The sequence below is a fragment of the Somniosus microcephalus genome, chromosome 3 (assembly GCF_052327205.1).
Source record: "Somniosus microcephalus isolate GS21.2 chromosome 3, FLI_Smic_1.0, whole genome shotgun sequence".
Lineage (NCBI taxonomy): Eukaryota > Metazoa > Chordata > Chondrichthyes > Squaliformes > Somniosidae > Somniosus > Somniosus microcephalus.
Genome location: NC_140989.1, coordinates 366,438,635 through 366,465,050, shown reverse-complemented (window position 1 = coordinate 366,465,050; position 26,416 = coordinate 366,438,635). Strand labels below are relative to the sequence as shown.

General features: G+C 47.3%; 1 protein-coding gene across 1 annotated transcript in view; it reads left to right on the top strand.

Annotated features, from left to right (window-relative positions):
• The window catches only part of ddah1 (dimethylarginine dimethylaminohydrolase 1), a 167,358-nt gene that overhangs the window by 100,989 nt on the left and 39,953 nt on the right, over nt 1–26,416 (top strand). The gene's annotated exons all lie outside the window — the stretch shown is intronic.

Genomic DNA, 26,416 nt, shown 5'->3' with positions numbered 1-26,416 from the left:
TGATCAGCCATGATCTCATTAAATGGCGGAGCAGGCTCGAGGGGCCGAATGGCCTACTCCTGCTCCTACCTTCTATGTTTCTATGAACTGACAAGCCAGGAATGGCCAACATCTTCACGGGAGAGAGAGAATTGACAGGAAAAAAAAAGATGTATGTATAGCAATTCTTTCTTGATACGTATTGTATAAAACGTGGCTCGAATCCAGATTTTAAAGAGTAGGAAAAAATGTATCCCATTAGTCCCAGTTGCTGTCAGGAAAAGTGCATCACGCAGTTCTGGAATTTAGTTGAGTAACTAAAAGGCAACTTTTTTTTTCTTTTGGAAGTCATTCAGAAAATAACATCACCAGCATAACTTTTTATTTATTTATGAGTGTGACCTTTTCCAGCATGCTTGCCCCATAAGGTAGTTTATTACATGAATACACTGGCAAATCACAAGGAATGACGGAAGAAAGCTCCAGAGAGGAGTATTCTCAACATAACAAATAAAAAAAAAGAGCTTGCGTTTAACAGCGCCTTCCACACCCATAAGACACCATCAAAGCCCATTAATTACTTCTGATATGTCATCACTGTTGTTTTGTTGCCAATTTGCACCCATCAAGGTCCCACAGACCAAAAAAAATCAGCGGTCAGCAGCGAAGCAAAGTGCTTTGGCCACTAGCCTTTCTCGCGATCTCCGTGTCGAGAATTTCGGGTTTTCCGACGTTCACTTCGAATCAACGGAGGTTAGCAGAGGATCCCCTTATCAACAAGCTGTCAAAACAGCCAATGAAACCCGCAGAATTCTCACAGACAGCGAACAAGGACGTGGGTAATCTTTTAAAATTCTAACTTTAAACAAAAAAATATTAGAGCGAGCAAAACAAAGATTGGGGCTCTCGCATGGGTAGAAGGCAAACCTGAAATAAAGATGAATTTTTAAAAAAAATTAGTTTTAAAAAAAAAGTTTAAGTTTTAATTTTTATTAAAATGGATACATTTGACACTGCCCAAAATTCAGAATAGTTTTTCAGGGCCATAACCTTGTGTAGCAGTCAATGCGCTGTTAAAACCCCAGTGACATTTAATCCCTTTGGATCTAACTTTTAGTGGGGAATTTAACAGCGTAATCACTGCGGAAGAGCTGAAGTTTTTGGCAGTTTCCCTGATTTCAGAGATGACACTGATTGCTGGCTCTGTGAAGCTGGAGGGGCGGGGGCTGGAGGGGCGGGTGGGGGGAGGCACGGTGCAGCCTGTTCCTCTTAGGCAGTCCCTCGTAACCGAGGATGACTTGCCTCCACACTAAAAATGAGTTCTCAGGTGTATCACTTTGGAGAAAAACGTCAAAACCTGGAGAAAGCAGAAGATTTTGATTCTCTCGGTGTGTTTAAAAAAAAAAAATCCTGTCTCAAAATGACACATTTTAATCTCTTCTGCGTTCTGCAATAAAGAAAAATATGAGACGAGAAATGTAGGAAACTGTAAAAATAATTCTCAGTCTTCTTAGGCAGTCCATCGGGAACCGAGGATGACTTGCTTTCACATTAAAAATGATTTCTCAGGTGACTGATGAGTCCAATGCGGGACCTCCAGTCTCTGTCACAGGTGGGGCAGACGGTGGTTGAAGGGGCGGGTGGGTGGGGTGCTTGGGTTGACGTGCGCTCGTTCCAGCTCCCGAACTTCATTTTAAAGGGTGGAAGATGCCCGTGCGTGAATTCTTTTTAACGTCTCTCTTCTCTCTTAGGCAGTCTCTCGGAACCGAGGATGACTTGCTTCCACATTAAAAATGAGTTCTCAGGAGACTGATCGGTCCAATGCAGGACCTACAGTCTCTGTCACAGGTGGGGGCAGACGGTGAGCAGTACGGCGTTCCATCTGTCGCTGTTGGGGTTGTCTGTGAGGTTCCTGACATTCCAGGTCTCGAACTTCACTTTAAAGGGTGGAAGATGCCTGTGCGTGAATTCTTTTAACGTGGGGTGGTCGTTGCACACCAGCCACCACACGGGCTTGACAGAGCAAGGTCTTGGTCCAATGGTAAGGGGATCCAAGACGATTGGAGACCAGGCTCTGCTACATCACAGGCGCAGTGACTGACAGCCCGCAACTTCAGGATTTTCCGCATGCACATGCGCCAAATCCGGCAGCTGCGGTCAGTATCAGAGGCGGAAGGTGACTGCGCACACTGCCAGCTCACCGTCATCCTGACCGCAAATTCCGGGCCGGTGAGATAATTTGACCATGTTACATATGTCATCAGGTCCGACAGACTTCTGAGCCGGCCCGACCAATAAAAGCGCTTTGGGACGTGTTTTTTAAAATATTTCTCTAGTGCCTTTCACAACCTCAGGATGTCCTAAAGCACTTTACAGCCAATGAAGTACTTTTGAAGTGTAGTCACTGTTGCAATGTAGGAAATGTGGCAGCCAATTTGCGCACAGCAAACTCCCACAAACAGCAATGTGATAATGACAAGATAATCTTTTTTAGTGATATTGGTTGAGGGTTAAATATTGGCCAGGACACCGGGGAGAACTCCCCTGCTCTTCTTCGAAATAGTGCCCTGTGATCTTTTACGTCCACCTGAGTGAGCAAACAGGGCGTCAGTTTAACATCTCATCCGAAAGACGGCACATCTGACAGTGCGGCGCTCCCTCAGTATTGCCCCTCCGACAGTGCAACGCTCCCTCAGTACCGCCCCTTCGCCAGTGCAGCGCTTCCTCAGTACTGCCCCTCCGACAGTGCAGCGCTCCCTCAGTACTGCCCCTCTGACAGTGCAGCGCTCCCTCAGTACTGTCCCTCCGACAGTGCAGCGCTCCCTCAGTACTGTCCCTCCGACAGTGCAGCGCTCCCTCAGTACTGTCCCTCTGACAGTGCAGCGCTCCCTCTGACAGTGCAGCGCTCCCTTAGTACTGCCCCTCCGACAGTGCGGCGCTCCCTCAGTACTGCCCCAACGACAGTGCAGCACTCCCTCAGTACTGCCCCTCCGAGAGTGTCAGCCTAGAATTTTGTGCTCAAGTATCTGGAGTGGGACTTGAGCCCACAACCTTCTTGACTGAGAGGTGAGAGTGGTACCCACAGAGCCACGGCTGACACTAGGCGCTATATAAATGCAAGTTGCTATTGCCGTAGTGGTAGGTCAACAGAATTCAGAAATGCCCACCGTGCCGACATATTCCGTCCCCCACCTGCGTCCCACCTACACCCAGCATCTGGGCATTCCGAAAGACAGTCCAAAGATTTCTCCTTTGTGAGTGACTAATGCAGCCTGTATTTACTCAACCAATGAACAACAGACTTACTTGGGACATCCCTTAAAAGGATATTTTAGCGGGTAAGAGTGCGACTGCAAAAAAAAAAAGCAATGACGAGCCTCGGCGACTCCACTGGAGACCAGACCTGCTGCTTGCAATGCGTTTTCTTGTTTGTGCCTGGGGATGTTGCACTTTGCCCAGCCTCGCAAGGGTCTGAAACACTGGCGGCCTGCCACATCCACCCTGCATCTAAGACTTTTCACCGGGACTCTGATGAAACTGCAATGTTGTTTTCAGATATAACACTGGGAGGGGGGAAAGCAGAGAGTTGAGGTCACATCGCAGTTGCTTTGTGAAAGGAAAATGTCCTTGTTTTCAAATCCCTCCGCGGCCTCGCCCCCTCCCTATCTCTGTAATCTCCTCCAGCCCCACAACCGCCCCCCCCCCCCCCGAGATCTCTGCGCTCCTCTAATTCTGCCCTCTTGAGCACCCCTGATTATAATCGCTCCACCATTGGTGGCCGTGCCTTCTCTTGCCTGGGCCCTAAGCTCTGGCATTCCCTGCCTAAACCTGTCCGCCTCGCTACCTCTCTCTCCTCCTTTAAGACGCTCCTTAAAATCTACCTCTTTGACCAAGCTTATGGTCACCTGCCCTAATTTACCCTTATGTGGCTCGGTGTCATATTATTTCGTCTTAAAATAATCCTGTGCCGCGCCTTGGGAAGTTTTACTACGTTAAAGGCGCTATATAAATGCAAGTTGTTGTTGAAACGCTCAATTCAACGCACCCCAGCCTCCTCTCTCCCCCCGACCCCCCCCCACCAAAAAAATAATCTGGCTGGGCAAAATAGCAAACGAGGTTAGATTTTTTTGAGTAGGGTGCAATTATGGATTATATTAATAATTGATGGTTTTAATTGATAGCTGAGATAATGTATTATGTGGTACTGCAATGATGACTCTGTGATTAGTTTGCAGCACAGGCATAATGAATCAACAGTGACTTAATTGTACCTGTGCGTTTTAAACACAAACTTATTAAAGGTATTTCAGAATGCCAACCGGAGAAGGTAAATTCAAAATCGTCAACCACTTCCTCAGTCATTTTGTTATGGCTAGCTTATCAAGAGCAGTGGGTTTTCTCAACTCCTTCCAAAATACACAAGGAGTGTCTTAACCTCATTACATTTCAAAGAAGACTGTGGAACATTAAACTTTAAAGCTTGGTGTCGAAGTGCCCGAGGCAATTCAATTGATAATGTGCCTCAGCGTTGCGGGGTCTTTTTTTTCTTCTCCCTTTCAAAATTGGGCCTTTCTGTGACGAGAGAAAAGGGTGGGGGGTTCAGGAGTAATGCTTATTACTACAGTATTTGGATTAACACCTAGATGGAATCTTGTTCATCTCGTTCCACAGTGTCAGCCATGGCTCAGTGGGCCGCGCTCTCGCCTCTGAGTCAGACGGTTGTGGGTTCAAGTCCCACTCCAGAGACTTGAGCACAAAATCGAGGCTGATGCTTCCAGTGCAGTACTGAGGGAGCGCTGCACTGTCGGAGGGGCAGTACTGAGGGAGTGCTGCACTGTCGGAGGGGCAGTACTGAGGGAGTGCTGCACTGTCGGAGGGGCAGTACTGAGGGAGTGCTGCACTGTCGGAGGGGCAGTACTGAGGGAGTGCTGCACTGTCGGAGGGGCAGTACTGAGGGAGTGCTGCACTGTCGGAGGGGCAGTACTGAGGGAGTGCTGCACTGTCGGAGGGGCAGTACTGAGGGAGTGCTGCACTGTCGGAGGGGCAGTACTGAGGGAGTGCTGCACTGTCGGAGCGGCAGTACTGAGGGAGTGCTGCACTGTCAGAGGGGCAGTACTGAGGGAGCGCTGCACTGACGGTGGGGCAGTACTGAGGGAGCACTGCACTGTCGCAGGGTCAGTACTGAGGGAACGCTGCACTGTCGGAGGGGCAGTACTGAGGGAACGCTGCGCTGTCGGAGGGGCAGTACTGAGGGAGCGCTGCACTGTCAGAGGGGCAGTGCTGAGGGAGTGCTGCACTGTCGGAGGGGCAGTACTGAGGGAGCGCTGCACTGACGGTGGGGCAGTACTGAGGGAGTGCTGCACTGTCGGAGGGTCAGTACTGAGGGAGCGCTGCACTGTCGGAGGGGCAGTACTGAGGGAGTGCTGCACTGTCGGAGGGTCAGTACTGAGGGAGTGCTGCACTGTCGGAGGGGCAGTACTGAGGGAGCGCTGCACTGACGGTGGGGCAGTACTGAGGGAGTGCTGCACTGTCGGAGGGGCAGTACTGAGGGAGCGCTGCTCTGTCGGAGGGGCTGTACTGAGGGAGCACTGCACTGTCGCAGGGTCAGTACTGAGGGAACGCTGCACTGTCGGAGGGGCAGTACTGAGGGAACGCTGCACTGTCTGAGGGGCAGTACTGAGGGAACGCTGCACTGACGGTGGGGCAGTACTGAGGGAGCACTGCACTGTCGCAGGGTCAGTACTGAGGGAACGCTGCACTGTCGGAGGGGCAGTACTGAGGGAACGCTGCACTGTCGGAGGGGCAGTACTGAGGGAGCGCTGCACTGTCGGAGGGGCAGTCCTGAGGGAGTGCCGCATTGTCGGAGGGGCAGTCCTGAGGGAGTGCCGCACTGTCGGAGAGGCAGCCCTGAGGGAGTGCCGCACTGTCGGAGGGGCAGTACTGAGGGAGTGCTTTACTGTCGGCGGTGCAGTACTGGGGGAGTGCTGCACTGTCGGAGGGTCAGTGCTGAGGGAGTGCCGCACTGTCGGAGGTGCCATCTTTCAGATGAGACATTAAACCGAGGCCCCATCTACTTGCTCAATTGGATGTAAAAGATCCCCTGGCACTATCTTGAAGGAGAGCAGGGGGAGTTATCCCTGATGTTCTGGCCAATATTTATCCTTCAATCAACATCACTGAAACTGATTATCTGGTCATTTTCATATTGCTGTTTGTGGAAGCTTGCTGTGCGCAAATTGGCTGCCGCGTTTCCTACATTACAACAGTGACTACACTTCAAAAGTACTTCATTGGCTGTACATCACTTTGGGATGTCCAGTGGTCGTGAAAGGCGCTATAGAAATGCAAGTCTTTTTTACACCGTAGGTTAAAATTCTCGGTGGCCAAAACCGCTCCTGTAATCTGCTCTGACTTTTCATTTCTTCAAATGTGAATTGACCAAGTGCCCTTGGCTCTATTATTAAAGAATGTGTAAACTCCAAAATAGCAGCTGTGCATAGTTTTTCTTTTTTCAGCATGAGGCAAGATGTATGATAATACAGAAAAGAATTGAAAAACCACAGATGCAGGAGAACAACAGATGATAGACCCTCTTGGACTGCCCTCGGGATTGTACCTGTTGCAACGTGAGCTCTCTCCCAGCATGTTAAACTTGTGGTCACAGCAAGAAAGACAACTGACTGTTGGATTGTTACGGGTTTTTTTCCCAATGGGATAGCATGCCACAATAATGACCGTATACATGAGCATATTCCCACTCTGCCCTCCTGCCTACTCTGAAAGGTGGTAAACAATCACACTTTCAGGTTAAAACTGATAGTCAAATTTATTTTCAAGTAAGATAATTATATCAAAGCACAAAAATTCAGCAAGAGACCAGCAGTACAATACTTTAATGGTACACAAACTCTTCCCAAGTTATAAAAGGCAAAAAAATTAGCAGTGCTTTCACTAGGTTTTGTCTGAGTTTCTGATGAAATGCAATGTGGATAATGATAATACATTCCTGTCTTATTTTTCTTTGAAGCCCAAGCAGGTACAATTTGAAGAACAAACAGATTATTTCTCAATGGTTGGTCAATTAACAACAGCAACTTGCATTTATGCAGCACCTTTAACACAGTAAAACCTCCCAAGGTGCTTCACAGGAGCAAAATCAAGCAAAATTGACAACGAGCCACATAAGGAGATATTAGGGCAGGTGATCAAAGAGGTAGGTTTTAAGGAGCGTCTTAAATGAAGCGGAGAGGTTTAGGGAGGGAATACCTGAGCTGAGGGCCCAGGCAGCTGAAGGCGCGGCCGCCAATGATCACAGAATCACAGAAACCCCACAGTGCAGATAGAGGCCATTTCGGCCCATCGAGCCTGCACCGACGCATATCCCACCCGATCCCCGTAACCCCACGTATTTAATCCCCCTAACACTAAGGGTCAATTTATCATAGCCAATCAACCTAACCCGCACATCTTTGGACTGTGGGAGGAAACCGGAGCACCCAGAGGAAACCCACGCAAACACGGGGAGAATGTGCAAACTCCACACAGACAGTCACCCGAGGCCGGATTCGAACCCGGGTCCCTGACGCTGTGAGGCAACAGTGCTAACCACTATGCCACCGTGTTCCGTGATGGCGCGATTAAAATCAAGGATAGGCAAGAGGCCAGAATTGCAGAAGTGCAGATTTCTCAGAGGGTTGTAGGGCCGGAGGAGGTTACAGAGATAGGGAGGGGCCAAGGCTATGGAAGGATTTGAAAACCAGGATGAGAATTTTAGAATCGAGGCTTGATACAGGTGTTGAACTTGAGACATCAGCTGCCTCTCTTCAGAAATGCCCACTGGGTCAGATTGGAGAGAAAGAATTTGTCCATGTTCCCTCAGTCTGGAAACTGCTGTAGATTAACATCTCCAGACATCTTCTGATACAATTAAATTCTGTATACAGACTAACAGCATCAAACATCGGGATTCAGGTAGGCCAGATGGCCCCCACAAAAAAGTAGCCCTCTCCCTATCTCTGCGTTCCTTCAAATCTGGCCCCTTGTGATTCGCCGATTTCCATCGCTCCGCCATGCCTTCAACTGCCTAGGCCCTAAGCTCCGGAATTCCCTCCCTACACCTCCTTATAAAAACATAAGAATTAGGATCAGGAGTAGGCCCCTAGAGCCTGCTCCGCCATTCAGTAAGATCATGGCTGATCTTTGACCTCAGCACCACTTTCCCGCCCCATCCCCATATCCCTTGATTCCCCTGGAGTCCAAAAATTAATCGATCTCAGTCTTGAATATACTCAACGATTCAGCATTCACAGCCCTCTGGGGCAGAGAATTCCAAAAATTCACAACCCTCTGAGTGAAGAAATTCCTCCTCATCTCAGTCTTAAATGGCCGACCCTTTATCCTGAGACTCTGCCCCCTAGTCCTAGACACTCCAGCTAGGGGGAAACAACCTCTCAGCATCTACCCTGTCAATCCCCCTCAGAATCGTGTATATTTCAATGAGAGCACCTCTCATTCTTTTAAACGCGAGAGTATAGGCTCAATCTACTCAATCTCTGCTCATAGGACAGCCCTCTCATCCTCCTCTCTACCTCTCTCTCTGCCTTTAAGATGCTCCTTAAAACCTACCTCATTGATCAATTTTGGTCACCTGTCTTACATTACAACAGTGAAAATACTTCATGGGCTGTAAAGTGCTTGGGATGTCCTGAGGTCGTGAAAGGTGCTATATAAATGCAAGTTTATCTTTCTTTAGATCCAATCTCTGATTCATGTTATTCTGTCGATCTAAAGTTGTACGAAAAATATTATACAGAAACTATCCTATTTCCGACCTTATGGACCCCTGCTTTCATCACAGCACCACCCTACCCCCTCATTCAGACAATTTGACCTCCACTTTCCAGAATACCTGCCCGAGCATCTTCTCACTATAGTTTAACAACCACCTGAATGGGCAGGCAGAACTCTGGTTCAGTGCCTCACTCGCCTCTGGCAATGAAGGACCTCCTCGGTATTCCACTAATTTTCAGCTTACGTTATGTTCTGAGGTTCGAGAGTGGGGCATAACCCTGAAATCTTCTTACTCAAGAGCCCGACCAACTGAGCCAAGTGGACGTTGCATAGTCTCAGAGGGTGCACCAGTGGTCATTGGCAGATGTTTTTCAAAACTGTCTACCCTCTCCCTCTCTGCTTTACTCTTATAATCACTCTCTTGGACCCCTGCCACCTAGCCACTATTTCCTGATTTAGCTCCTCCATGAGAATGTCGTGCACAATGCCCCATAATTTGCTGTCAAAATAACAGTGAATTGCTACACCGCAGCAACCAACAGCCAGCTCGGTTATAGATTTCGACAACAGCACCATGTGGTGTGCAGGCCGACAATTACCTGTACCTTCATCAGCAATGAGCAGCCGTCATTGCGCGAGCGGGAAGGAAATCTCGAGATAATTATGGCTTAGGAAGAACATTCGGCTGACGTTAGTTCCATTTATCCAGGAATTAGGGGGAGTGACTTTGAGCAGAGAAGGTTAAGAGGCGATTTGACAGAGGTGTTCAAAATCATGGAGTGTTTTGACAGAGTCAGTGGGGAGATACCGTTTCCAGTTTGAAGGCGGCGGGACAAGTGGAGAACAACGCTCCCTTTAAGCTGCACGGCCCGCGCAACGCTCTGGAGGTCCCGCGCAGCCGGCTCACCGGCTTTTAAAGGGAAAAACTGTGCACGGGCAGAACTTTGAATGGGTCGTGCAGCCCGTTAAAGGGACCACGCGGCTCAAAGAAGTTAGAGGGAACATTGGTTGAGAAGGCTGTTAAAAAAGCATATGGGATCCTTGGCTTTATTAATAGAGTACAAAAGCAAGGAAGTTATGCTCGAGCTTTCTAAGACACCAGTTAGGCCTCAGCTGGAATATTGTAAAATAAAAACAGAAAATGCTGGAAATGCTCAGCAGGTCAGGCAGCATCTGGAGAGAGAAACAGATTTTCAGGTCGATGACCTTTCGTCAGAACTGGAAAAAGTTATAGAGACGTAACAGGTTTTTAAGCAAGTACAGAGGCAGGGAAAGAGGGGAGGGGAGGAAAGAACAAAAGGGAAGGTCTGTGATAGGGTGGAAGGCAGGAGAGATTAAATGACAAAAGGGATGATGGTGCGAGGCAAAAGGGGGCGGCAGTGGGACAAGCAAAGAAACCAAACGATGGGCCTAGAGGAGGTGTAAATGAGGCTGGTAGAATTAACAGCAACAGCTGCCATCCGAAGTAATTGGGCCGAGGTTATGGTCTGAAATTGTTGAACTCGATGTTGAGTCCAGAAGGCTGTAAAGTGCCTAATCGAAAGATGAGGTGCTGTTCCTCGAGCTTACGCTGAGCTTCATTGGAACAGTGCAAGAGGCCGAGGACGGCGAGGTCGGAGTGGGAGTGGAGCGGAGAATTAAAATGACAGGCGACCGGTTTCCATTGGCAGGAGGGTCGGTAACCAGAGGACACAGATTTAAGGTGATTGGCAAAAGAACCAGAGGGGAGATGAAACAATTATTATTATTTTTTTTTACACAGAGTTGTGATCTGGAATGCAATGCCTAACGGGTTGAAACATAGAAGATAGGAGCAGGAGTCGGCCATTCGGCCCTCGAGCCTGCTCCACCATTCAATGAGATCATGGCTGATCATCCAAATTCAGTACCCTGTCCCTGCCTTCTCCCCATACCCCTTGATCCCTTTAGCCTCAAGAAATATATCCAACTCTTTCTTGAATATATTTAATGAACTGGCCTCCACCGCCCTCTGTGGCAGAGAATTCCACAGGTTCACCACTCTCTGGGTGAAGAAATTCCTCCTCATTTCAGTCCTAACTGGCTTACCCCTTATCCTTAGACTATGACCCCTGGTTCTGGACTCCCCGGCCATCAGAAACATCCTTCCTGCATCTAGTCTGTCCAGACCTGACAGAATTTTATAGGTTTCGATGAGATCCCCTCTCAATCTTCTAAACTCCAGTGAGTATAAGCCCAGTCGACACAATCTCTCCTCATACGTCATTCCTGCCATCCCAGGTATCAGCCTGGTGAATCTTCGCTGCTCTCTCTCCATGGCAAGAACGTCCTTCCTCAGGTAAGGTGACCAAAACTGCACACAATACTCAAGGTGTGGTCTCACCAAGGCCCTGTACAACTGTATTGTGTTCAATTCTGGGTGCTACACTTTAGGTAGGATGTCAAGAGGGTGCGGAGGAGATTTACTGGGAATGAGGAGCGGTTTCAGTAATGTGGAGAAGCTGGGATTGTTCTCCTTGGAGCAGAGAAGGTCAAGGGGAGATTGGAATAGAGGTTTTCAACATCGTGGCTGGTTTTGCAAGAGTAAATAAGGAGAAACTGTTTCCAGTGGCAGGAGGGTCGGTAACCAGAGGACACAGATATAAGGTGATTGGCAAAAGATACAGAGGGGAGATGAGGAGAATGTTTTTACAGCGAGCTGTTGTGATCTGGAATGCGCTGCCTGAAAGGGCGGTGGAAGCAGATTCAATAGTAACTTTCAAAAGGGAATTGGAGAAATACTCGCTCCAGTTTCAGATATCCAGCATCTTTTTTTTATTTCAGGTCTTCAGTTTGCTTTTCACCCGTGCAATGCAAGTTATGATCTTAATATCCATTCAACAGGCACACAATGACAGTTTGAGCTGCGGTAGTGTAGTTCTTTCACTGCGATAGACAAAGAGACTTTCAACGCCAGAAATGGTGGATATAAGAGGCGGAATTCTTCACTTCACAAAAAAACAGGAGGGTGCCTCATTAATAACCCACTTTTTGAAATTGCATTCTCGGAAACGGCAATTTTCAAAGGCACACATTCACACGATTTTATAATGAACATTTATTACCCCATTTCTGGGGTTTTTTTGTTGCTCTTTACGAAGAAAAAAGAAGCAATTTCCATAAACTCAGTCTCCTTGAATCTATACCTGTTCGTTTTAAATTCTAAAATGGTGACCTGTTACTGACACTGCGCAGGGGATCAATACAAGAAGCATCAGAAAAAACACTTAACAGCCATTAGCACCGTGTGGGTCATTGAGAATCCATTTAAAGACCTGTTGAAGAGATTACAATGGACTTGGGCACTTACAGAATAAGCAACAGCAAAAAAATGCTCCCAGTGACACTATGCTCCATAGATTCTTTTACTTAAGTGAAAGGCAGTATGAGGCAGTCATGACAGAACTGTCACAACTCGGGCTTGTCGGTGAGAAAGAATCTTTTGACTCCTTGAGAGTAGATTGTACAGCACAGAGAGAGGCCATTCGGTCCGACTGGTCCGTGCCGGTGTTTATGCTCCACACGAGCCTCCTCCCACCCCCCCCTCTTCATCTCCCACCCCATTTCAGCTGTGGCTCAGTGGGTAGCACTGAATCAGAAGGTTGTTGGTTCAAGTCCCACTCCAGGGACTTGAGCACATAAAGCTAGGATGACACTCCCAGTGCAGTGCTGAGGGCGCGCTGCACTGCCGGAGGTGCCGTCTTTCGAATGAGACATTAAACCGGGGCCCCGTCTGCTCTCTCAGCTGGACGTAAAAGATCTCATGGCCACTATTTCGAAGAAGAGCAGGGGAGTTATACCTGTTGTCTGGCCAATATTTATCCCTCAACCAACATAACAGAAACAGATTATCTGGTCATTATCACATTGCTGTTTGTGGGAGCTTGCCGTGTGCAAATTGGCTACCACGTTTCCCACATTACAACAGTGACTACACTCCAAAAGTACTTCTTTGGCTGTAAAGCGCTTTGAGACGTCCGGTGGTCGTGAAAGGCGCTATAGAAATGCAAGTCTTTTTTCTTTTTTAATCCTATCAGCATATCCTTCTATTCCTTTCTCCCTCATGTGTTTATCTAGCTTTCCCTTGAAGGCATCTCTGCTATTCTCATCACCCGCTCCCTGTGGTGGTGAGCTCCTCTTTCTCACCACTCTCTCTAGGTAAAGAATATTCATAGAAACATAGAAGATAGGAGCAGGAGTAGGCCATTCGGCCCCTCGAGCCTGCTACGCCATTTAATGAGATCGTGGCTGATCATCCAAATTCAGTACCCGGTCCCTGCCTTCTGCCCATATCCCTTGGTCCCTTTAGCCTGAAGAAATATATCTAACTCCTTCTTGAATATATTTAATGAATTGGCCTCAACTGCCTTTTGTAGTAGAGAATTCCACAGGTTCACCACTCTCTGGGTGAAGAAATTCCTCCTCATCTCTGTCCTAAATGGCTTACCCCTTATCCTTAGACTGTGACCCCTGGTTCTGGACTCCCCGACCATCGGGAACATCCTTCCTGCATCTAGTCTGTCTAGTCCTGTTAGAATTTTGTAAGTTTCAATGAGATCCCCTCATTCTTCTAAACTCCAGCGAATATAAGCCCAATCGACCCAATCTCTCCTTATACGTCATTCCTGCCATCCCAGGTATCAGTCTGGTGAATCTTTGCTGCACTCCCTCCATGGCAAGAACATCCTTCCTCAGATAAGGCGACCAAAACTGCACACAATACTCAAAGGTGTGGTCTCACCAAGGCCCTTGCTCCTGTACTCGAATCCTCTCGCTATGAAGGCCAACATACCATTTGCCTTCTTAACTGCCTGCTGCACCTGCATGCTTACCTTCAGCGACTGGTGCACAAGGACACCCATGTGGGGGGGGGGGAGGGGGGTGGTCACAACCGACAGGGACATTCCCGCTGCCTCTCTCAGGACAGGCCGGCCGCACTTCCGCCCAAGACTTAAAGTTGACCCCGATCTGTTCATGGTTGCCGGAGACTCTAGGATTGGGGAGTGATTGGGGGACAGGGACTCAAGCTGAGAAGAGGGAAGGGGCATAGAAGGATATCATCAACTTCAAGCTGGAGAAGCCTTTCAGCCCATCTAGCCCACCTATCTCATTGAAACATGCACGACACAGGGGGATTGACAGGGTAGATGCTGAGAGAAACTGAAAATGCGGGAATTACTCAGCAGGCCAGGCAGCATCCATGGAGAGAGAAACGGAGTCAACGTTTCAGGTCGATGACCAGTTCTGACGAAAGGTCATCGACCTGAAACGTTAACTCTGTTTCTCTTTCCACAGATGTTGCCTGACCTGCTGAGTATTTCCAGCATTTTTCTGTTTTTATTTCAGATTTCCAGCATCCACAGTATTTTTGCTTTTGTGTTAGATGCTGAGAGGTTGTTTCCCCTGGCTGGAGTGTCTAGAACTAGGGGTCACAGTCTCAGGATAAGGGGTCGGCCATTTAAGACCGAGATGAAGAGGAATTTCTTCACTCAGAGGGTTGTGAATCTTTGGAATTCTCTGCCCCAGAGGGCTGTGGATGCTGAGTCGTTGAGTATATTCAAGGCTGAGATCGATAGATTTTTGGACTCTAGGGGAATCAAGGGATGTGGAGATCGGGCAGGAAAGTGGAGATGAGGTCAAAGATCAGCCATGATCTCATTGAATGATGGAGCAGGCTCGAGGGGCCGTGTGGCCGACTCCTGCTCCTAATTCTTATGTTCTTAAAAACCCCGACTGGAGTATTCAGCAGGAGATACCATTGCTTCTCAAATCAAATCAAAATCAAATCAACTTTTATTGTCATTGTTAGTGCACAAGTGCAGTACAACGAAATGTAGGCTTGCGGCTCCCGAGAGTGTACATTTGGATTAAGACTTCTCTGGGGACGTCGGGAAATTGGGGTGAGACAACCTCTCCCACTACCTCCTATTGACCAGCTTAACAATGGCACATGTGAAAAGCATAGGAGCAGATCACCTGCAGGTCAGAACTTAGATCATGGGACTAATTATGAAAATTCTGTTTAATTGAATTGCATATTAAATATTTTCTTCAAAAACAGATTATTATTCGAAGAAAATATTGTTCCAAGAAGAACCAGGGGTGCCATCCCCCCAGTGTCCCTGGCCAGTATTGATCCCTCAACCAGCATCATTTAAAAAAGAGAGATGTTTGTGGGAGCTTGCTGTGCACAAATTGACTGCTGCGTTTCCCACATTCCAACAGTGACTACGCTTAATGAATTGGCTGTAAAGCACTTTGGGACGTCCTGAGGACATCTTTCTTCCTTAGCCAACTGTGGCTTTGCTGTTTTACATCATGGGTAATGTTCAGCAGCAGTGGGGACCCTTTTAATAATCCAAAGTGGACTATATGGTGTCTATAGCACAGGAATGAACCGCTGCTCTGATTCTGATAACACAAGTCAGAAATCCTTTTTGCAGAACAACTACAAATTTAGCTAATTAGTATTTGCACAATTTAGATTTGTAAATGTTGAATTTCTTAGTCTGTTAGTACTTCAGTATAAAGGGGGGTAATCCCTGCGCACCTCCAACAGTATCTCTTGCGCTTCCCCGATTTTAATCGCTCCACCATTGGCGGCCGTGCCTTCAAGAAGGAGTTGGATATATTTCTTAAGGCTAAAGGGATCAAGGGATATGGGGAGAAGGCAGGGACCGGGTACTGAATTTGGATGATCAGCCATGATCGCATTGAATGGCGGAGCAGGCTCGAGGGGCCGAATGGCCTACTCCTGCTCCTATCTTCTATGTTTCTATGTTTCAGCTGCCTGGGCCCTAAGCTCTGGAATTCCCTCCTTAAACCTCTCCGCCTCTCCCTCCTTTCAAACAAAACAACTCCTTAAAACCGACCTCTCACCTGTCCTAATATCTCCTTATGTGACTCGGTGTCAAATTTTGTTTTGATTACGCTCCTGTGAAGCGCCTTGGGACGTTCTATTGCGGCGCTATATGAATGCAAGTTGTTGTTGTTGTTAGCCGAGACCTGTCTGTTTTTGTGTCCCAAGATTAGCTGTCTGAAGCAAGGGAGAATGTGCTTCCAGCTTCCACCTTGCCTACTGACCACCTAACAGCCCCAACAGAGACCAGCCATGCACTGGTAAAACCGACAGAGGTTGCCCCTGCAGCACTGGGATAGACTGGCCAGTTGAACCAAAATCTGTTGGTTTTATGGTACCAATTGGCCGTGACTAATTGTAATCTGACAGCATCTGATACAGGAACTCAACAGGACTGGAGCTGCATCCCAGCAAATCGGCAGCGTGTTGAACCCGAGGAGATTAAGTTCAAATTAAATCAATGTAATATTTCATTTCCTGACCATCAATAGGAAAGCTCGTAAGGCAGGAAGCTATTTTCTTAATAACAAACTGATCAGTTGTTTACAGCCAGCAGCGAAATAACGTTTGCACAGCAGTTACACATTTGCCTCCGCCAATTGTAAAGTGTATTGTTTTTGAAGAATTCCGCGCATCAACGTGCCTGGCTACTCTGGGATTAACGTTCCCTTAAGATTTTCTGTTTATTCATTCTCTGGATGTGGGCACTGCGGGCGAGGCTGGCGTTCATTGCGCGTCGTCGCCAGTTGGTGACGTCGTTACCATGGACGGTCCAAAGCGCTTTACAGCCAACAAAGTACTTTTGAAATAACAACAGAAAATGCTGGAAAAGCTCAGCAGGCCAGGCAGCATCCGTGGAGAGAGAAATAGAGTCAACGTTTTGGGTCGAAACCCTTCGTCAGGACTGAGAGAAAAGGCAGGAAATGAAACAAAAGGCCAGTTTGGGGGCTGGGAAATGGGGGAGGGGATGAAAGAAGAGACATTGAGAGATATTCAAGGTGAGACGAGATGGTAATAGGACAGGTAAAGAAACAGACAATGGCTCTAGATGAAGTGTGAAATGCGCTGGCAGAGTGAGAGACAGCTGCCATGTGGGACAGAGAGAGAAAAACAAGGAAAAGGCACAAACCAAAAGTGTGGATAAAAAATATAAAAATGTAATAGGGGCCGAGGTTATGATCTGAAGTTGTTGAACTCATATTGAGTCCGGAAGGCTGTAAAGTGCCTAATCGGAAGATGAGGTGCTGTTCCTCGAGTTTACGGTGAGCTTCTGAGAAACAATGCAAGAGGCCGAGGACGCTGAGGTCTGAGTGGGAATGGAGCGGTGAATTGAAATGACAGGCGACCGGAAGCTCGGGGTCACCCTTACGGACTGAACAGAGGTGTTCCGCAAAGCGGTCACCCAATCTGCGTTTGGTCTCCCGAATGTAGAGGAGACCGCATTGTGAGCAGCGAATCCTGCCTTTTCTCTCAGTGCTGACGAAGGGTTTTGACCTGAAACGTTGTCTCTGTTTCTCTCTCCACGGATGTTGCCTGGCTTGCTGAGTTTTTCCAGCGTTTTCTGTTGTTATTTCGAATTGCCAGCATCCGCAGTATTTTGCTAAAGTACTTTTGAAGTTTGGTAACGTCGGAAACGTGGCAGCCAATTTGCGCACAGCAAGGTCCCACAAACAGCAATTTGATAAATGACCAGTTAGCATTGTTGTTGATTGAGGGCTAAATATTGGCCACAACAGCAGTTTACACCAATAGGTAAACACGGAGGGGTGGACATCTCAAAATGGACCACCACTGTGAGACGACATTGCACATTTGTGCAGAGTTTTCATTCAGAAGGAAAGCAGAAAGAAAGAATTGCATTTCTATAGCGCCTTTCACAACCTCAGGATGTCCCAAAGCACTTTACAGCCAATTAAGTTCATTTTTTGGAGTGTAATCACTGTTGTAATGTAGGAAACGCGGCAGCCAATTTGCGCACAGCAAGCTCCCACAAGCAGCAATGTGAGAATGACCAGATCATTTGTTTTTAGGTGTTGATTGAGGGAGAAATATTGGCCCCAGGACACCGGGGATAACTCCCCCTGCTCTTCTCCGAAATAGTGACGTGGGATGTTTTATGTCCACCTGAGAGGGCAGACGGGGCCTCGGTGTAATGTTTCATCCGAAAGACGGCACCTCCGACAGGGCAGCAAATAATAACATAAATTCTCTAGTCCTGCTGATTTTCTGCCTGCTTAAAATTCCGCAGCATATGGCAGAACCGCGTCCAAGAATATTTTATTGCTTTATTTTATTTTCAAAGCATTTCTGAGTTTAGTCGGTGATGGAGACAGTAAACAGCAACCGTTTTGCATGCTGTATTCTGGGACATTGCACCATCTAAATGATTGAATGCTGTGCTTCTGCAGGGGGTATTCATAAGAACATAAGAAATAGGAGCAGGATTCGGCCATTTGGCCCTTCGAGCCTGCTCCACCATTCAATAAGATCATGGCCGATCTTCTACCTCATCTCCACTTTCCTGCACTATCCCCATAGCCCAAAGCCTTTCTACCAACTACAAGGCACAAGTCAGGAGTGTGATGGAATACTCTCCACTTGCCTGGATGAGTGCAGCTCCAACAACATTCAAGAAGCTCGACACCATCCAGGACAAAGCGGCCCGCTTGATTGGCACCCCATCCACCACCTTAAACATTCACTCCCTCCACCACCGGCGTACCGTGACTGCAGTGTGTACCATCTACAAGATGCACTGCAGCAACTCGCCAAGGCTTCTTCGGCAGCACATCCCAAACCCGCGACCTCTTCCACCTAGAAGGACAAAGGCAGCAGGCGCATGGGAACACCACCACCTCCAAGTTGCCCTCCAAGTCTCACACCATCCTGACTTAGAAGTATATCGCCGATCCTTCATCGTCGCTGGGTCAAAATCCTGGAACTCCCTCCCTAACAGCACTGTGGGAGTACCTTCACCACACGGACTGCAACGGTTCAAGAAGGCAGCTCACCACCACCTTCTTGAGGGCAACTAGGGATGGGCAATAAATGCTGGCCTTGCCAGCGACGCCCACATCCCATAAAAACGAATAAAAAAGTTTTTTAAAATCCCTTGATCCAAAAATCTATTGATCTCTGTCTTGAATATACTCAACGACTGAGCCTCCACAGCCCTCTGGGGTAGAGAATTCCAAAGATTCACCACCTTCTGAAGAAATTCCTCTTCATCCTGGCCCACAGCGCACGTTTAGACAAAATCGAAGAAACCCTGGCACCAGCGTTCAATTGATTACCTTGTATTTGTAAAGAGGCTGTTTCCCAAAACTACTCTGCTCAGCAAGCTCGTACGATTTCTCGTCATCTCTCGATGGAAGTTTCTGCAGGAATATTTTAAGCTTATCTGGTTCTGCTCTTGGGCCTTTCTGGATTGATGCAGGTCAGGCAGCATCTGTGGAGAGAGAACCAGAGTTGAAGTTTCAGATCGATGAGCTTTCGTCGGAATACTGCAATGGTCTTGTTCCAGTCCTATACGCTCCCAAGTTCCAATGTTCTCTTAATATGTTCATAAACTCAAACGTTGATATGCTGTATCGTCAGACACTGATGCACGTAATGCCATGGACTTTAGGAAGGACGTGAAGGCTTTGGAGAGGTTGCAGAAGAGATTTACTAGAATGGTTCCAGCGATGGGGGATTAGAGTTACGTGGATAGACTGGAGAAGCTGGAGTTGTTCTCCATAGAGCAGAGAAGGCTAAGAGGAGGTTTGATAGAGATGTTTAAAATCATGAAGGGTTTAGATAGAGTAAGTAAAGAGAAACTGTTTCCAATGGCTGAAGGGTCGATAACCAGAGGGCACAGATTTAAGGTGTTGGCAAAAGAACCAGAGGCGACATGAGGAAAAACATCGTTTACACAGCGAGTGGTTAGGATTTGGAATTCGCTGCCTGATAGGGCGGTGGATACAGATTCAATAGTAGCCTTCAAAAGAGAATTACATAAGAACATAAGAAGTAGCAGCAGGAGTAGACCATACGGCCCCTCGGGCCTGCTCCGCCATTCAATAGGATCATGGCTGATCTGAATCTAGACTCACGTCCACTTCCCTGCCCTCTCCCCGTAACCCCTAATTCCCTTATCTGCTAGGAAACTGTCTATCTCCATTTTAAATTTATTTAATGTTGCAGCTTCCGCAGCTCCCTGGGGTAGCAAATTCCATAGATTTACTACCCTCTGAGTGAAGAAGTTTCTCCTCATCTCAGTTTTGAAAGGGCAGCCCCTTACTCTTAGATTATGCCCCCTAGTTCGAGACTCACCCATCAGTGGAAACATCCTCCCCGCATCCACCCGATCAAGCCCCCTCACAATCTTATATGTTTCGATAAGATCGCCTCTCATTCTTCTGAACTCCAATGAGTAGAGTCCCAACCTACTCAACCTTTCCTCATACGTCAACCCCCTCATCTCTGGAATCAACCGAGTGAACCTTCTCTGAACCGCCTCGAGAGCAAGTATATCTTTTCTTAAATATGGAAACCAAAACTGCACGCAGTATTCCAGGTGTGGCCTCACCAATACCCTGTAATTGGATAAATACTTGAAGGAGAAAAAATTGCAGGGGTATGGGGAACGAGCAGGGGAGTGGGACTGACTGGATTGCTCTTCGAAAGAGGTGGCGCGGACTCGATGGGCTGAAAGGCCTCCTTCTGGGCTGTACTGTTCTATGATTCTATTCCATGCAGCCCCTTTTCATTGAAAGATAAACGTTGCTTTGCCGTGTAACAGTGAGGGTCGATTGATTGAGAAACGAAAAGCTTTTTTCCTCCCCCCGCAGCTTACGGGTGACTCATCAAGCTGTTCTCTGCCCTTTACCTGAATCAAGTCCATTGTTGAGATATGCACTGGCGCAGACAGAGCAATGTATAAACTGAGAGCCGCTTAGTAACTCCTCAAAGTAGATCAACCGTTTCCCTAACACAATCACTGTGAAGTGGATTTCTTACAATGTTGCATTTTAATATGAAAAAAAATTAATAAAATTTCACGTACCGATCCAGTCTCAAGATAAACCAGAGGTTTTAACAGTGTTGCATCTCTCCCATTTGTGTCAGCGGCTATACAGTAATGTTTTCCCTCCCACATGGCAGCTGTCTCCCATTCTGCCAGCGCATTTCACACCTAATCTAGAGCTGTCTTTTGTCTCCACTAGTCCTATCACCATCTCGTCTGGTTTTGAATACCTCTTAATGTCTCTTCACTTCTCTTTTGTTCTTTCATCCCCATTTCCCAGCCCCCAAACTGGCCTTTTAATCTGTTTCATTTCCTGTGCTTTTCCAGTCTTGACAAAAGGGTTCGACCCGAAACATTGACTCTCTTTTCTCTCCACGGATGTTGCCTAGCCTGCTGAGTTTTTCCAGCATTTTCTGTTATTTCGGATTTCCAGCATCTGCAGTATTTTGCTATCGTCCCAGTAATGTAATGGCCTAGGCTTCTCATAGCATAACTATTGCCCTGGAAGGCACCAACCCCATCCTTGTGTTCAGATCCCTCCACGGCCTCGCCCCCCCTCCCTATCTCTGTAACCTCCTCCGGCCTACAACCATCCGAGATCTCTGCGCTCCTCCAATTCCAGCCTCGAGCATCCCCGATTTCAATCGCTCCTCCATTGGTGGCCGTGCCTTCAGCTGCCTGGGCCCCGAGCTCTGGAATTCCCTCCCTAAACCTCTCCGCCTCTCTACCGCTCCCATTCCTCCTTTAAGATGCTGCTTAAAATCTACCTCACCTGTCCTATTATCTCCTTATGTGGCTCGGTGTCAAATTTTGTTTGATAATCGCTCCTGTGAAGTGCCTTGGGACGTTTTGCTATGTTAAAAGATGCTGTATAAATGCAAGGTGTTGTTGCGCAATATTGCCGTAACGCAGTACAAATTGATGGGTGCAGAACGCGTGGCTGCAATTTAAAAGGCCTGGCAAACACTGCCGTTTCAAATTGGAATGAATAGCGACCCATCTGCTCAGGAAAAGTACCCTTGGCGCAATCAGTCATAATCTTTGGGTCATGTACCATGTCAGTCACCACAAGGTATCCTACACGGTTTGACACAATGAGGTCAGGCTGGGCGGGGGGAGAAGGATGTGCTGCCAGTTTGTAGTTAATTAACCTTTTTTACGGGCCTGGATCCAAGAATTTAATGAAGGCAATTCAAAAGTCATTGCTTGTGAGTGAATGTCAGTGGGCCTTCGGCTCATTTTGTAAGCTCACAGTTAATTCATTGCATTTCTCCAAGGGTATTTTTTCCTGAGCAAGCTGGGTCACTATTCATTCCAATTTGAAATTGCAGTGTTGCCAGGCCTTTTGCATTGCAACCGTGCATTCTGCACCCATCAATTTGTACTGCATTATGGCGATATTGGGCAACAACAACAACTGAGGAACATAGCAACAGGAGGAGGCCATTCAGCCCCTCGAGCCTGTACCGCCATTCAATGGGATCATGGCTGATCTGCGACCTAACCCCATATACCCGCCTTTGGCCCATATCCCTGAACACCTTTGGTTAACAGAAAGCTTTCAATCTCAGATTTAAAATTAACAATTGATCTAGCACCAATTGCCATTTGCAGAAGAGAGTTCCAAACTTCTACCACCCTTTGTGTGTAGAAGTGTTTCCTAATTTCACTCCTTAAAGACCTGGCTCTAATTTTTAGACGATGCCCCCTAGTCCTAGAATCCCCAACCAGCGGAAATAGTTTCTCTCTCTCTACCCTATCTGTTCCCTTAATATCCTGAAAACTTTGATCAGATCACCCCTTAACCTTCTAAATTCTAGCGAATACAGCCCTAGTCTGTGTAATCTCTCCTCGTAACTTAACCCTTGAAGTCCGGGTGTTCTGGTAAACCTACGCTGCACTCCCTCCAAGGCCAATATATCGGGCAGCACGGTGGCATAGTGGTTAGCACTGTTGCCTCACAGCGCCAGGGACCCGGGTTCGAATCCGGCCTCAGGCGACTGTCTGTGTGGAGTTTGCACATTCTCCCCGTGTTTGCGTGGGTTTCCTCCGGGTGCTCCGGTTTCCTCCCACAGTCCAAAGATGTGCGGGTTAGGTTGATTGGCTATGATAAATTGACCCTTAGTGTTAGGGGGATTAAATACGTGGGGTTACGGGGATAGGGTGGGATATGTGTCGGTGCAGGCTCGATGGGCCGAAATGGCCTCTATCTGCACTGTGGGGTTCCTGTGATTTCCTGTGATATCCTTCCTAAGGTGTGGTGCCCAGAACTGCTCACAGTGCTCCAGGTGTGGTCTAACCAGGGTTTTGTACAGCTGCAGCATAACTTCTAACCCCTTGTATTCTAGTCCTCTAGATATAAAGGCCAGCATCCCATTAGCCTTTTTGATTATTTTCTATACCTGTTCATGACATTTTAATGATCCATGTACCTGAACCCCCAAGTCTCCTTGGACATATAGGGGGAGACATTCGGTATCGCCCCGTTTGGGGCGCAATTATCGGCCGGGCGCAAAGTTTAGCGCGTGCCGCTAATTATCGCCTCCGACTGCAAACTTGGCCTCTATTGCCCCGGAGGTGATTTGAGCGCTAAATCAGGTGCTACACACCTCTCTTAAGGCGCTAACGACGAGGAGCGAGGCTCTACCTCAGAGCGCTGGTGAAGCTCATGTGATGTTGAAAATGAAGGCATACAATGTTGCCAAGATTGGTGGGAGGCCAGAGGATTGGGAAATGTTTAATAACCAGCAAAGGATGACTAAAAAAAATGAAGAGAGAGAAGATGAATTATGAGAGTAAACTGGGAAGAAATATTAAAACAGAAAGTAAGAGCTTCTACAGGTATATAAAAAGGAAGAGGGTAGCTAAAGTAAACATTGGTCCCTTAGAGGATGAGAATGAGGAATTAATAATGGGGAACGGGGAAATGGCAGAGACTCTGAACAAATATTTTGTATCTGTCTTCACGGTAGAAGACACAAACAACATCCCAATAATGGACAATCAAGAGGCCACAGGGAGGGGGGAATTAATGACAATCACTATCACTAAGGAAAAAGTAATTGGTAAAATAATAGGACTAAAAGACGACAAGTCCCCTGGACCAGATGGCTTGCATCCCAGGGTGCTAAAAGAAGTGGCTGCAGAGATAGTGGATGCATTGGTTGCAATATACCAAAATTCCCTGGACTCTGGAGAGGTCCCAGCGGATTGGAAAACTGCAAATGTAACACCCCTATTTAAGAAAGGAGGAAACTATAGACCAGTTAGCCTAACATCTGTCGTTGGGAAAATACTGGAGTCCTTCATTAAGGAAGCAGTAGTGGGGCATTTGGAAAATCATAATGCAGTCAAGCAGAGTCAGCATGGTTTTATGAAATCGAAATCATGTTTAACAAACTTACTGGAGTTCTTTGAGGATGTAACGAGCAGGCTGGATAAGGGTGAGCCAGTGGATGTGGTGTATTTGGATTTCCAGAAGGCATCAATAAGGTGCCACATAAAAGGTTACTGCATAAGATAAGAGCTCACGGAGTTGGGGATAATATATTAGCATGGATAGAGAATTGGCTAACTAACAGAAAGCAGAGAGTCGGGATAAATGGATCATTTTCCGGTTGGCAAACGGTAACTAGTGGGGTGCCACCGGGATCGGTGCTGGGGCCTCAACTATTTACAATCTACATTAATGACTTGGATGAAGGGACCGAGTGTAATGTAGCCTAGTTTGCGGATGATACAAAGATGGGTGGGAAAGCAAGTTGTGCAGAGGACTCAAAGAATCTGCAAAGGGATATAGACAGGCTAAGTGAGTGGGCAAACATTTGGCAGATGGAGTATAATGTGGGAAAGTGCGAGGTTATCCACTTTGGCAGGAAAAATAAAAAAACACATTATTATTTAAATGGAGAGGGATTACAAAATGCTACAGTTCAGAGGGACCTGGGGGTCCTTGTGCATGAAACACAAAAAGTTAGCATGCAGGTGCAGCAAGTAATCAAAAAGGCAAATGGAATGTTGGCCTTTATTGCAAGGGGGTTGGAGTATAAAAGCAGGGAAGTCCTGCTACAACTGTACAGGGTATTGGTGAGACCACACCGTGAGTACTGCGTACAGTTTTGGTCTCCTTATTTAAGGAAGGATATACTTGCATTGGAGGCAGTTCAGAGACGATTCACTAGGTTAATTCCAGAGATGAGGGGTTTGACTTATGAGGAAAGGTTGAGCAGGTTGGGCCTATACTCATTGGAATTTAGAAGAATGAGAGGTGATCTTATTGAAACAAAAAAGACACTGAGGTGGCTCGACAAGGTAGATGCAGAGAGGATGTTTCCCCTCGTGGGGAAATCTAGAACTCGGGGACATAGTTTCAGAAAAAAGGGTCGCCCTTTTAGAACTGAGATGAGGAGGAATTTCTTCTCTGAGAGTCGTAAATCTGTGGAATTCTCTGCCCCAGAGAGCCGTGGAGGCTGGGTCATTAAATACATTTAAGGTGGAGATAGACAGATTTTTACAAGATAAGAGAGTGAAGGGTTATGGGGAGCGGGCAGGGAAGTGGCTTTGAGCCCAAGATCAGCCATAATCTTATTGAATGGCGGAGCAGACTCAAGGGGCCAAGTGGCCTATTCCTGCTCCTATTTCTATGTCAGTTAGCAATGGAACACGGATACACTGGCGCCAGCCAGTTCTTAAAGTGGAGGGTCAATCTTGCTCTCCAGCCGCAACCTGCTCATTGCAGCCTTGAATCTCGGCCTGGAGAGACCTGTACATTAATTCTGCTGGAAAGAACAATGGAGAGGCCCAGGGAAAGAGCTCAGAGTGCAGCCCCCATAGTCTCTTCTAAATCGATGCAAGGAAGGTCAAATCAAAATGAACCTGCAAAGTGCTGCTCAGTACCCAAAACTCCTTCACACAGCGTTGAATCTCTCCAGAAGTCAGTCTCTCTCAGAATGCGTGGTGCAAAAATGTCGGCGACAAAAAAAGGCAGGAAGCGGCCACCTTTAAACAGCGCTCTCTCAGTCCCTTCCTGACTACAAAAGTTCCCCTCTACCTGTCGTTGCTAGCGGCAGGCGGAAAGGCAGGGGGCGCCAGTCAATATCCGGTCCGGGGCGTTGCATGTTCGACTGACGTCACGATCTCCCGGCGCAGGAGATCGTGGCGGTAGTGTTTAGCGCCGCCGCAAAATGGTCAATTTCGCGAGCAGCGCAAACATCACCGCGCTAGGGCGCTAACGGGAGGCGCTAATCAACCGAATTTTTCCCCCATGCTGTTTTTAGCCTTTCACCATTTAGAAAGTACCCTGTTCTATCCCTTTTACGTCCAAAGTGGATGACCTCATATTGCCTACATTGAAGTCCATTCCCCACAGTTTTGCCTATTCACTTAATCTGTCGATATCCCTTTGTAATGTTATGCTTTCATCTACACTGCCTACAATGCTGCCTATCTTTGTGTCATCGGCAAATTTGGATATATTACTTTCTATGCCATCATCTAAGTTGTTAATAAATATTGTGAATAGTTGAGGCCCCAACACAGATCCCTGTGGGTTACCACTAGTCACATTGTGCCAATTTGAGTACCTACCCATTATCCCTGCTATCTGCCTCCTGCCGCTCAGCCAATTTCCTAACCAGATCAATAATTTTCCCTCAATTCTGTGGGCTTCTACTTTAGTTAACAGTCTCTTATGTGGGACTTTATCAAATGCCTTCTGGAAGTCCATATAAATAACATCGATAGACATTCCCCTGTCCACTACT